The sequence below is a fragment of the Nelumbo lutea genome, chromosome 2, assembly GCF_056320005.1.
Source record: "Nelumbo lutea isolate HS-2025 chromosome 2, American lotus-T2T, whole genome shotgun sequence".
NCBI lineage: Eukaryota > Viridiplantae > Streptophyta > Magnoliopsida > Proteales > Nelumbonaceae > Nelumbo > Nelumbo lutea.
Window position 1 is genome coordinate 70,134,298 of NC_142685.1, and position 14,701 is coordinate 70,148,998.

Consider the following 14,701-nt stretch of genomic DNA (forward strand, 5'->3'; position numbering starts at 1 on the left):
AATTGTTATGAATAGTTACAAATATAAATATTTTAGGCCCCGCTTTGTTTGCAGGATTAGGGGTCTAGATAATTGGAATGGGTTATTACAATTTCAACTGCTTGGTTGGGAGAAATCTGAATCCCATTCTCATTCCTGTTGGAATGGCATCCCCCATTTGAGGGAATGGCCATTCTCTATCTCTCCCTTGGGATTTAAATCCTATTCCTGCTGATTCCAATTTTCATTCCCATTTCTATCTGAATCAAATAGACTAAGAGAATAAATCATTCTAATTCTAATTCCGATTCCGAAAAATTTTTATTCCTATTCTGATTCCAACTGTAAATCAAACGAACTCTTAGTATTTTGACCTATTTCAGAAGATATAATAGCCCTAGACCGACCCCTCTAAGAAGGTTATGAAAAAAAAGGAAAAAAGGGAGAGCGTGGGATGATACGCCCCTGCACCATCCAGCATATCGAGGTGTATTGATACTTCGAAGTTTGAACCTTGTAGACGCTGAAAGTCTGAAAGCAAATCCAATTATTTTGGATTTGTCTTAGAACCACAGTTCAAAATATTGACATAACATGCTTGAATTAGACTATCAGAATCCTTGCTCTAGAGCAAGGGGCACATGGCACAAGTGGATTGGACACACTAGCAAAGATTCCACCAACGCTCTAACAATATGAAGTATGTTGGATATGAATCCCTGTTTTTGTGGTTTTTGACAATTTATTACTAGTAAAGTTATTGTATGATATCTATATGTCCAAGACTATATATATATACACTACATACGTATAAGTTAAAAAGTTTTTAATTTTAGTTTTAATTCAGTTCGATTTGCATTTCAAGTTTTAATAATTGAATTGGATTTGGTTGGATCAAATTTGAACCTGTTTAATCTCTGCATATTCAATCATCACCTTTATGGTCGATAACCCAAACTCCAAAATCCAAATTGAAAAAAGAAAATACAAGTCATACAACAACTGAAAAATAAACCCATGGGGCCCGGAGAGCAAAGTTTTCTACTGATGGTACTTCTTTAGTCATATGAGAACCCACAATTTTGTTTATTATTAAAATAAAGCATTTTCCAATGTGTCATTACATTACATGGTAAGGTGAAATGAGGGTAGTTTTTTTTTTGGTAAAACACAAAAACCTCCCCTGAAGTTTCCGCCAATAATAAAAACCTCCCCTCTAGTTTAATTTTAGCAAAACCCTCCCTTTATTTTCACAAAAATCGACAAAAACCTCCCTTCAGTTAATGAACCTGACAGAACATTCAAAATTACATTTTTATCCTTATACCTCATCTAATCTATTTGCAAAATACTAGTTTTACCCTTACTCGAAAAACTCATTACACTCTCTTGAGAAAACAGTCAAACCCTAACCCTAACTATTGCAAGCAGACAGTGCTCGGAATATTCCACTTCCTAAAATATTCCCACGACGATTCTTCACCGGACGACGGCCGGTTTCATCTTGTTGGCCAATTTCTTCACCAGAGTTCGTTTTCTTCATGAGAGTTCATTTTCTTCTTCACGGGAGTTCGTTTTCTTCTATAGTTCATTTTCATCTTGCAGGAATATTCTTCACCGGATGGCATCTGTGGCTTTGCAAATATTTCAGTGACTATTCTTCACCGGACGACATATGTGTTTTTTAGGTTCGATTTCTGATTTCTTGAGTTCAATATCTTAAGTTCAATTTTTGATTTCTGATTTCTTGAGTTCAATTTTTGATTTCTGATTTCTTGAGTTCAATTTTTGATTTCTGATTTCTTGAGTTCGTCTTGAGTTCGATCTCTATCTAATCCGCCAAAGTAAAATACAGAAGACATGTCAAATGGGTCTGACCAACCAATTCTTGAATTGGGAAAGTATGCCAGCCCCTTCTATGAATCCTTCTTGGCCTCTGAAACCTCTGCTGAGTCACAATACTCATAATATACTCTATCTCCTCTTTAACTTCTTTCATTGAAGGCCGATTCTGTCATCGTTCCTCCAAGCACTCTACTGCTAGCAACCCCAATGCCTTTATGGTGTATATCCAAATTAAATCTTTTTGAATGGATAATTTGGTTCGATAGTACATCAAACAAGTTCTACACAATCTCAACCCTGCAAAGGCCATATCTTCCCATCTTTTACAATGTTAGTTGACAATGAATGCATCAGCAGATGGGAGCATTACAGTATTTGTTCTAGCTAGAGATTTCAATAGCCTTGACTTCGGGCCTTTTAGAGTCTTCATTGCATCGGAATGGTTACTGTAAGAACTCTTTTTTCCATGGTCGCTTCACTTGGTCCACCTTTGCATTTTCCCACAACCTGAACAATGTTGGTGCTAATGAACGGTACCAATGAATGCGTAACATTGCTTAGGATCCATCAAACTAGAATGAGGCAGCTTTTTGGAACCATTGGATTAGGAAGCAAGCAGGGGTAGGTCTGAAAAATTGATGCAAGGCAAAGTTTTCTGTCTAATAACAACCAAGTAGCAGAATAAGAAACCAAGAACAGAGATGAACTTATAGAAGATAGGATTGTGTGACCGAAATAAAGATCAACTTGAGTGATTTTGTCCTGAACCTTGTGGAGTTTTTGGTAAATAAAGATCAACTTGAGTGATTTTGTCCTGAATCTTGTGGAGTTTTTGGCTTTGTAGTTCCCTGGTTTTGCTGCTGAAAGCCTTGTAGAAGTTGTGTGACCAAAATCCTTCTTCCTATGTTTGTTATTCTTCTAGTTCGTTCTCCAGCTGCCCCTCTTCCTCGTTCGTTCCTCACCCATTTTTCAGGAACCAAGATAATAAGAGAGAGCAAAGGGTATTTTAGTAACCATATGTACACAATAACTCGTATAGGGTAAAATGGGTATTTTAAAAAAAATTATCATCGGTTTAACGTTTTCCGTCAGGTTCATTAATGGTATTTAAAAAAAAAAAATTGTCGATTTTTTTTTTTTTGAAAATAGAAGGGAGGATTTTACTAAAGTTAAACTAGAGGAGAGGTTTTTATTATTGTTAGAAACTTCACAGGGAGATTTTTTTATTTTACCTTCTTTTTTTCTTTCGTTAAAACCTTGTGTGGCACCAAACGTCTTGCCTTGGTCAGCTAACCAACAGAAAATGAAAGTAAAGGAACAAATGTGCAATAGCGGTTATTAAAGGGCAGTTACCAAACACTTTATTACTACACATTTAATAAAAAATTTCATGCGCAAGATGCCCCTAATATCTTGGTCAAGCCTCTTAAATAGGCCACAAGATACAAATATGAGGTGCCTCATAGGACACCTGCGCAAACTCCCAACAATGGGCTTATTACCAAAAAAAAAAAAAAACAATGGGCTTATACAAAACAACAATTACAATCAATGCCCATAAGGATATCTAGTCTGAACCCAATGCCAAAGTTATGCTTGAAAAGCAATCATCCAAGCTAGCCCCTAGCCTAACCCCATGTTGTCATGCCATCATGCCTTCAACAATACTTCGAAGTGCCTTGGGTGGGGCAATACATGTATTTTGTATAGGGGAATTCTAATGGCATTATTGTAATTATCTAGTATGATTTTTCAACATTTTGTTGTATCTTTCTGTTAGAACCCCATAAGCTTAAGTGACTCTTTAGGGGAGGTGAGTAGACAGAAGGGAATTGATGTGTGAAGGTTAAGAACAGGGGCCCCTTGACATTGTACTGTCTGCTTGCATTTACCATATTAATGCAATACAAGTAGTCTTTTTTTACTAATTTTTATCCCACCATTGTTGCCTTTTCTTGCTTATTGCATTGTTTCATAAGCTTACTCGACTCAATTGAGCACCGCACAAAGCCTTATCAATTAGCCTGTGACAGTTGGTGTCAGAGCAGGATCTCATCATTGGCCATTTGACCTAAAAACACAAGCGATGCCATGAAGCACAACAGGGACATTGCAAAGGAGATTTAGCATGGACTCTCCCAGGCCCATGAGATCAATGATGCATTGGATCATGACATCCTCAAGGACAAAACACCAAAGACCTGAACATCAAAACCAAGCAAGCGTGAAAAATCTACAAACAAGCATGTAACCACTGACTTACGCATGTTATGTTGTGAAGCCACTATGGGCTAGGTGCATGATTGAGTGGATGAGCTCCACAAAATATCGAAACCATCGAGAGTGGAGTGGTAGAGGTGGAAGACCATATAAGTGGTGTTGCCAATAAGGTTTGTGACATGTTCAACAGAACCCTAAGGAAGTTTGCAGCATTACATGCCAATAAGAAGGAAGCTCATCCCACTATAATGATCAAGGTAAGCTTGACGAAATGAGAAGCGAGCAAGAAACATGGAGGAGGGCCATGTCTTCCCCAACGGCCATCCAGGCCCAATTAAATGAAATCAATGGAGAATGGGCTGTCGAAGTCAACCTTGTGTACTTCCACCAATGTCCAAACCCAACTAGAGGAACTTAACGCAGAGTGTGCTATCCTAAAGAGAGCTATTACCAATCCAACTAGTACCTCAACCATGCACATACACTCCCTCCCACATCACGATTAGGGAGCCAACTCCTTATTTTGGAACACATAATGCATGAGCATGACAACTTTCTATGGAAAATGGAACAATACATTGTGACAACCAACATTGAGGATGAAAAGGCTCAAGTCTGCACAACTGCCATGTATTTGGTTGATGTTGCTATCTTATGGTGGCACAAAAGACGTATTGACATTAAATGGGGTAGATGCACCATTAACATTTGGGCCAATTTTAAGTGAGAATTGAAGTAGTTCTATCCAAAGAATGTGGAGTACCTAGCCCGCCATAACATGAAGTCCCTTAAGCATGACGACTCCCTCCATGAGTACATCAAGGAGTTTTTAACTCTTGCCTTGGAGATTACTAACATGTCTGACAAGGACTTGTTATTTAACTTCATGGCTACAACCATGGGCAGATTTAGAGCTTCAACAATGAGGTATTCAAGACCTTTCTATATTCATGGCAATGGCTGAACAACTCAACAAGATGAAACTATTGGATGAAGAAACTATAAAGTCTTTAAGCCCACGTACCTCAAGTTTGAGTGGGGAAGATAGACAACCGAGCTCCCTTCAAGAGAAGCAGCCCTACTACAACCAATCACCTACGTAACAAAGGGAAAGCAGCTACAAGGAGACCGAAACTCTTACAACAATAGATATAAAGGGAAACCAACCCATCCTCCTAGTTATTACATTTGTGGGGCGGATTACAATTGCCCAAAGCGGAAGCCCTTATTGCTAAACTCAGTGGTGACGAGCAAAGCAACGGGGAGTAGAGCATACAATTACCAAGAGTGGGCACTTTTCAACTTTTTAATGTCATTTTGAAAAAAAAGGCTACATCTAAACAACTTGCTTCAATCAAGAGAGGATTGAGGTATGTTGACATATGCCTTGACAGGACACCAACCCGAGCACTAGTTAGGGCCACTCACAATTTCATTTCAGCCACTAAGGCAAAACACTTAATTTTACCATTTCAAAGGAACTACATTGGACCAAAGCTATTAACACAAGTGTCAAACCCATCGAAGGTATGGTCAATCATGTAAGACTCCAAATCGGCACTTGGGATAAGAATGTTGATCCCTCTGTCGTTTACATGGATGACTTCAATGTGATCCTAGGAGTAGACTTTATGCCCTACATGGTTATTATGGTTACAACAACAAAAAGCAAAAGTAGTAAGTTTCAACACTTCAACTCTAGCTAGAAACGCCAACCCAAGTCGTTGCCAAGAAGACCCTAACTACAACCATTCCCACCAAGACTAGCAAGGAAGAAGACATTGCTGTGGAGAAGACTCCACCAACATCACCATTATCATAGTGGAAGCCACACAACCTTTGCAGACTGTGAAGAAGACTCCACTAACATCACCAATGCTGTAGCAGCACCACAATCTTTTCAAAACAACTCAAATAAAAGACCCAAGGTTGTCTCCAACTACAACCATGCATACTACCACAACCATCGAGGAGAGCAAGTGCCACCCAATCCATATAGGGATCACTTTCGCGCCTTTCCTTAAGAAAACCCCTATAGTATCCTTATGAGGAGTCACCCTTGGAAAAGAATTTACAAGAACCAATGCCCCAACAATCCAAAACATCATTTTGACCATGTCTTGGCCCCAACTTTGCTTACAAACAAGCCAAACCATCCAATGTCATACCTCGAAGTTGTCAGGAAAAGACTTAGTTTGAGAACTACATATAGGACTCCCCAACCTAACGAGCTACTTCAACCTTACCATCCAAGCATATGCCAAGCCTCGGATGACAACATGTTTGTGAGATAGATGAAGAATTAATCTCTTGCTCAACAACTCCAAGGGACTAGTAGAAGTTGATCCCAGAGGACAAAGATCGAATTGAGTGGAGGAGACTATGAAAAGTGAACTCTTCACCATGCTTCAAGAACCTACTGTCGTGCCCTCGTCATGCCTTTAGAGTGCCATTGTGTTTGTCTTGGGTGGGGCAATACGAATATTTTGTATGGGGGGATGTTAATGGCATTATTGAAACTATACAATATGATTTTTCAAAATTTTGATGTATCTTTTAGAGCCCCAAAAGCTTAAGTGCTTCTTTAAGGAGAGGTGAGTAGTTAGAAGCGAACTAAGGTGTAAAGGTTAAGCATGAAGGACCCTTCATACTGTACTATGTACCCGTGTTTACCATATTAATGTAATACAAGTAGCATTTTTACTAATTTGTGTGCCATATCATTGTTACATTTTCTTGCTTGTTGCTTTGTTTCATAGGCTTATTCGACTCAATCGAGTGCCGCACGGGGCCTCGTTAACTAGTCTTGTGACAATGTGTTGTGTTCCACAGCAAACACATAAGTTGATAGCCCATAATTGCTCAACATCCTCATCTAGACAATAATTATGAACAACCACTTGGTCTAAGTCATGATAGTCTGTCATGTGGTTTATGCATGGCCTGGATACCAGTTCACATGTGCATACGACTATTAGTCTACTTGTGGTCATACCAAGAACACATCCAACTCCTAGCTCATTGGTTGCCTTAGTTAAATGCATGCGGCCTACCCACATGCACTCTCAACCAACTATGTAAGCAACCGTGTCTATTTCACTTCTAAGTGTATGTGGCCACCAACACCACTTCCCCCATCCAATCTTAAGGCATGGGCACCTATCTTGCTGTTGGTTCTACCAATGGGAGAGTTAAGACCTTCCCCTAAATACTATATTAAGCTTTTCAAGCTTTACTAGAAGAATACATTAAGGTATTTGAAAAATCATATCAACATCGTCGCACATCCTCAATGCTTTGCTTGCACACAATGCATGCCCAAGGCACATTGCCCTACCGTCGTTGTACCTTGCCTTAGCATTTGCTTCAGGTGTTAAGTCAAGTCTAAGGCATGAACACCAAGCCACCTATGTTCCTATAGCCTATGTGCACTATGGCACACCCAACTTTTCCTTGTCTATCCCAAGGCCCATTTGTTTGTGCATCCAATAGCATTACTCCAACCTAGTCTAGTGTATGTCTAAGTCTTGGCCCCAATGCTAGACATTTTAGTGTCATGCGCCTATTGAGTCTTAGTTAGATGCCTATGCTGCTAACAAGCTCAAATGTTTAGAAGCTTTATCTTGTAAGAAAACTACACCTACACATTACATAACTCAAATGACCCATCATACCTGGGTGTCAAGCCTCTATGCATTGTCTTGGATGTTCTTCTAAATTTGAGGGCTTAGCTTCAGCAAGACTTGATCTCCAACATGAAACTCCATGGGTTGCTTGTCCTGGTCTACCCATTTCTTCATCTGCTTCATAGCCTTGGCCAAACTGTCTTTGGTTTCATCCACCAACTCTTGCTTGCCTCAGGCAAACCGATATGTTTCAATACACCTTCCCTCTAAGTGCTACCTTGCCACGTAATGAGGGGTTTAAGGCTGATGTCCCATAGAAACTCAAAGGAACTCATCCCTATAGATGAACTATGCTATAGGTTGTAGTAGAATTGTGTCTGGTACAATAAATCCATCCAATTCCTCTAGTTGGCCATCATAAAGTGGCATCCACCTACTCAATTTGGCCATCTATTTGAGATTGATTGCTTGTTGAGAACTTCAATTTAGATCCTAGCAAATCGAATGGTGTCATTTAAACCCACCAAGTGAATTGAGCATCTTGGTCACTAATAGTGTCTTTTAGTACACCCTAGTACTTCACAATGTTCTTGAAGAATAGTTAAGCAATCGTGTTTGTCATATAGGCATGTGGAGACGGATTGAATGTGGCATACTTGAAGAAGTGGTCTACCTACCACGACCATCGTAGACGTAAATCCCTTAACCTTGGGGAATCTAGTGATGAAGTCCATACCATAATCCACCTAGAATCTCTACACTCTATTAGACAGTGTATGCCCTTATCTCTAATTAGTTTGATGTACGTTATGACATTTATTGTAAATGAATAAAAGTACATATTTGATTCATGTTATATGGTGTGTTTCTGTGTAATACCCTTAAACTTGACACATATGAGACTCGTATTAGTTTAGAATATTCACAGCCGTTGAATAGACCTGGGGAGGTTTATCCTGCCAAGGGAGAGATCATCTCTTGTCGGGCAGTGTTTGATCATTATGAGCTGAGAGGTTAAGTATAAGACCATTAAGGGTGATACCTAATGGGCTAATCTTGCATCTACCCATAGTCCTTGGGCCTTCATAAGGTGACTAAACCCAATGACCATTTATTGTAAATATGGCACCCATTAAAAGCCCATACTGATGGACTCAGGGGTTCACTGTGTTTTACAGTGAATTCGACCAGGCCTTGTAACAAAGGCTGGACTGGACCCATGTGGCTAATGTGTAGATCAATGTTAGGGTCCCACACCATACAAATACAGCCAAACTAGCCAGAATTTAAAGGGTAAAGTGAGCAGTGTAACTCAATGGGACTAAGGCCCATGTCGAATTGGGCTTAAATGGTTTAATTAAATGGGCGAATTTGGGTTTATAATATGATTAGGATTTGTAGTTGGATAAGATAAGTCTTATCCACTTGAGAGTCCAGATCCAAATATCATATTTGGATCAAGAAATCCATTCCTAATTGGATTAAGAAGCTGATTCAGGGAATGTTATAAATAAGGGGGTGAATTCTATAGAAAGATGACTTCTTTTCTGCAATCTTGTTCTCCCTCTACTCTTGCCGCCCTACCCAGTTCAATCTTCACCTCTTGGAGTGATCAAGAAGTGTTCTTGATATTATTTATTGGTGAAGAAACAATCTGAAGTCGTACTCACACAATCCTACACGACTCTTGCTGAAGAATCATAGGTTTTTGCTGAAGAACCCTTCTTGCTGATCTTGCCTCAACATTTGCTGTGTCATCTTTAGTGGAGGCAAATTTGGTAACCTCTTTGGACGTGAACGCCTATCTTGTGAGGAGCTTTTTGCGTGGATTCCGTATCAGGTATTCCTCTCCCTAATCTTGATTTCGAATTTGATCCGGTTTGTCTCAAGAATGAACTTTGAAAATGTAATTTTCTAAATTAGGGAATAGGATTCCTGGAATGGAGAAATAAGATTTTTGAAATTTCACCCAACCTCCCTACAAGGTTCGGCCATTCATATGATGGATCTCCCTTCCCTTCACACTCTACCTTCTTGAACTTGCTATATGATGGGGTTATGAGGTCTCGACCTTGATCCAAGGGAGGAAATTAGTCTCTACAATACTAATAATCGCCACCATTTCTCCTACTGCCATCATGCCAAGAACATCTATAGCCTAGCTGTGCCACCTAGGCTTATGTTCAAAGGTTACATCAAAATTAGCCAAGAACTTCTATCACCATGCCTCCTTTGGGAAAAGTTTCTTTTGTGTTGGAAGTAACTCATTGGCATGTTATTTGTTCGAACCACAAACTTGGTCCCCAACAAGTAATGTCTCCATACTTGCAAGTAATGTATGACCATAATCATCTCCTTATTGGATACTTCTGTACTACATTCAGCTTCTAGCTTTCATAGGTAACTAGGTTTCCCTCCTATACTAAAACACCACCAATAGCAAAGTTAAATGCATTGGTGTGTACCTTGAAAGGTAGGGTGAAGGGTGAAGTCTAGAAACTTTAAAATAGGTTCTGATGTGCTTGCTTAAGTCAATTAAAGGCCAATGCCACAACCTATCTTTGTTAAGAAAGTCCATGAGCACTGCTACCTTCTTTGAGTAATCTTTGATGAACTTGTGGTAATAGCTAGCAAGGCCAAGGAAGGACCATAACTTGGTAATCCTAGTAGGGACATGCCACTCTACAATAGCCTAGACTTTGTTATCATCCATGTGCATCTGTCCCTTGCTCACTCAATGCTTGAGTAACATGACTTCCAAGCAAATTAATTCACATATCTCCATCTTGACATGCAATCAGTGCTCCCTCAGTCTAGTCAAAACTTTTCTAAGATAGACCAAATGGTCTACTAGGGTTGGTGTATACAACAATTTCATCAAGATACATCATAATGAAAGAGTCCCAAAACCCATAAAACACATTGCTCATCAGATTACAAAAAATAGTTGTGGCATTGATAAGACTAAATGCAGACTTGTTAGTAACTAAAATGCAAGTTATGCTTGGTGAAGTAAATGACATAAATGAGCCAGTCTAAGAAGTCTAGCACTAGCAAAAAAAGGTACTTGTTCTTCATTGTCACCTTGTTTAGGGCACAATAGTCCATGCACATTTTCATCAACTTGTCCTTCTACTTTTGGTAAAGCATCAAGGCACCATAGGGAGCTTTGGAAGGTAGGATATATAGCATGTTGTCAACAACTCGTTCAACAATTGCTGAAGTTCTTCTAACTATGAGGGTCCCATGTGGTGTGAAGCATGAGTAGGGGGATTTGCTTCAAGAATCAGTTCAATTACATGGTCTATCTTCCACCAAGGTGGCAACTGTTCCAAAATCTCTGCTAGCATACATCCGAAAGATCCTCTAGTAACTTGGCCACCAAGGCATCTATCTCCATGGTCACATTTGGTTTGACTTCCACAAGAATAGCCAAGTAAGTAATTTGGGCCTTCAATAAGCCACCTTTTAGTTGCATAGCATACATAAGTTCCAAGCCCTTCCTCTTGCCTATTGGAGTGTTAAGCACAATCCAAATAATAAATCCTAGTTGGGTCTCATCATCCATTAGAAACCCACCAAGGTGTGGCATCACATCCACTTTAGTCATCACTAAAAAATCATTCCCAAAAATCACCTCAAAGACATCTAAGAGCACTACCAAGAAGCAACACCCACTCCTCCAAGGTCCAATACGTAGGTCTACATCGATAGTCATGCCCGTGATAGACATAGGGCAATCCATGACTTTGTGATTCTTTATATTTTCTATTTTTAAAAACTTTATTATTTAATTATAAATTTACCCATTTGACCCAAACCACTAACCCATCAACCAAAGAGAAAATTATTTTATTTCTAAGTTGATTTTAAATTTTGTATTTCATTCCCCTTGTTAATAAAATTACCTTTTATGTATAATATTTATTTTTGTTTAATATAATGAATATACAATATTAGAAACATAACCAATTTTTTTATTTTTATAAATATATGACATCAGATACGTGCCCAATTCTTTTATAATTCTTTATATTTTCCATTTTTAAAAACTTTATTATTTAACTATGACATCATTTTATTTCTTATTTGATTTTAAATTTTGTATTCTATTTCTATCATTAATAAAAACACTTTTTACATATCATGAATATTTTTGTTTATTATGATTATAAATATATAATTTTAGAGATATACCCAATTCTTTTTTTATTATATATATATAATTTATTATTTAATTATGGTACTATTGGTTAACCCATTTGACCCAAATGATGGATTGCTTACCCACTATCAGGGAGGAAGAAAATTTTTTTAGGTTACATTTTAAAAATATTGATTTTTATACTATTAAAATTAATGTTGTAGATTTAATTAGTAGAATTTAATGATGAGAAAGAAATATACTTAAATATAGGATTTAATGAGAGAATGAGAGTTACTACCTTATATATGGGACATAATGAGAGACAATTGGAAAACGATTTCTTTTCTAGTTGGTTTTAGAGTTTATATTCCATTTTCATCATTAATAATTTTTGAAGATAAAAAATATAGTTTTGTTTCCAAGTTAATTTTAAAAATACAAGTTTTTATACAATTAAAATTATTATGTATTAATTTAATTAGTGGAATTTAATGATGATAAACAAAATGCATTGAATATACAACTCAATGAGGGAGAATGAGAGTTAATACCTCGAGTGTAGAAATTAATGAAAGGGAATTGAATGAACTTAATAATAAGTATTCAAATTACAGTTTTTGTCGTCACAATAAAGAGGGACCATATTTTAAAAGGAAGGGCATTTTAGTTATGAAAGATTCTAGAACACAAGGATCTTCTATTCATACTTTTTATATTGTTAGTATGTGTGTACGTGCTTTGCAGCTGACAAATTTTGTCATGATGATGATAGCATATAATATGTTTCCAAAATTTTTCTATAATTTTTTTATATTTCTATTTCTATAAAAATTATTCTTATTTTTCACACATATTCTGGTTCATTAATATAGAGATATGTCCAAGTGTTTTCTACATAATTTATATATTTTTGTGTTTTTATCTTTTCAAAATTTTATTATTTAATTATAAATTCACGAGTTGACACATTTTACTTGAAATGTTGAATTGATACACCATCAAACAGGAAAACAATTTCCCTTTTGGGTTAGTTTTGAATTCTGTATTTTATTTATATCATCAATAAAAAGTTAAAAACAATTCTTGTTTATTGTGTCTAATTTTTATTATGATTAATATAAAATATTAGAGATGTATCCAAATGTTTTCTATAGAATTTCTATGTTTTCATATTCTTTTGTATTTTTATCTTTTTTAATGTTTATTAATTAATTATGAAATCAATGGTTGACACATATGACCCAAAAGGTTGAATTGTTGACTTACCACGAGTAAAACAAATTCATTTTTGTATTGACTTTAAATTTTTATTTTATTTCTGACATTAATAAAGCAATTATTATTTATCACACTTATTTTTCTTTAATATGAATAATACAAAATATTAGATAGGTGCATAAATGTTATTTATAAAATTTTGTATTATTACATAATATTATTGTGTTTGTTATATGTTTACATTTTTTTTAATTATGATATCAAGGATAGGACTGTAAACTGATTGAATTCGAATTGAATCAGGCAACATCCGAATTCAAATTCGATTAGAAAATTTGTTATCAGAATTCAATATGTTATCTGGTGGATATTAAAAATCAATGTTCAAATTTGAATTTGATTAAATATTCGAATATTCGATTCAATTTGAATTCAACTGATTTATCATTTTAGGTAATTAATAAATATATAAGTAAATATTTTATTTATATAAAGTATATAAATATTTAAATATATAAATATATAAATTATTTATATAATTTAATTATTATATATTTAAATTATAATATATATATATATATAAGAATTAAATAATCAATTGAATTCAAACATTTTTTTATTCGAATCAGGTCATATCTGAATTCAATTCGATTATGTCTAATCTCGAATTCGAAAATGGATTTTTGAATACCGTTGATACCCCTAATCAAGGGTTAACACATTTGACTCAAAAGGTTGACTTGTTGACCTGCCCCCACAAAAAATAATTTCTATTTGGATTGATTTTAAATTTATATTTTATTCTAACATCAATAAGAACAATTATTATTTATACCATACTTAATTTTCTTTAATATGATATATAAAACATTAAGAATGTACCCAAAATTTTTATATTTGTTATTTATGTATATTTTAAAAGTTTTTATTTAATTATAACATCATGGATTAGTCCACTTGACTCAGATGGTTGAATTGTTTACTCACCACCATGATTGAAAAACAATTCCATTTTGAGTAAATTTATAAATCACGTATTTTATATTGTTAAAATTATTGGATTTAGATCTAATTAATAGAATTTATTTGTTTTATTTTGTGAAAATAATATTTTAATTACAAGATTCAGTAAAGAATGGAGGTTAGTACCTTAAGATAAGACTTAATGAAAGGAAATAGAATGATGAGAAATGTAATTTCAAATTACATTTTATGGCCTCACAATTAGAGAGGGATCAAATTCAAAAAATAGGGGGTGTTATAATTAAGAAAATGATTCAATGAATGTTAATAGGTGTTAATACTTTAAATACAAGACTTAATGGTAGGGAATTGAATGAGGAGAAAAGTGGTTTTGCAAATTACATTTCTGTTCTTAAAATTAGATAAGGACCAAATTATAAAATTGGGATAATTTAGTCAAACAAAAGTTCCACACCATTACTCACACTTTTAATAATAGTATAGTATAAATAAACATTAAATAAAAAATATAAAATGATATTTTTTCTATAATTTGCTTTTCAATGATTGAACAAAATAAGTAATTTTGTGTCTTCTTATCAAATAAACAATACTAAATGAAGATGTAAAATTTTGCCTTTACTTGTTTTCCAATTCAAACTGTAGAAAAGGAACATTTGAATTCGATTAGAAATTTATATAT

The 14,701-nt window shown here is 35.5% G+C and overlaps 1 long non-coding RNA gene across 1 annotated transcript; it reads left to right on the forward strand.

Annotated features, from left to right (window-relative positions):
- The first annotated feature begins 893 nt into the window (after positions 1 to 893).
- Positions 894 to 6,752, forward strand: LOC148871430 (uncharacterized). Its single transcript, XR_016106964.1, has 2 exons — positions 894 to 1,667; positions 3,858 to 6,752. It is a non-coding gene; the product is annotated as an uncharacterized LOC148871430 (long non-coding RNA).
- Positions 6,753 to 14,701: the final 7,949 nt, after the last annotated feature.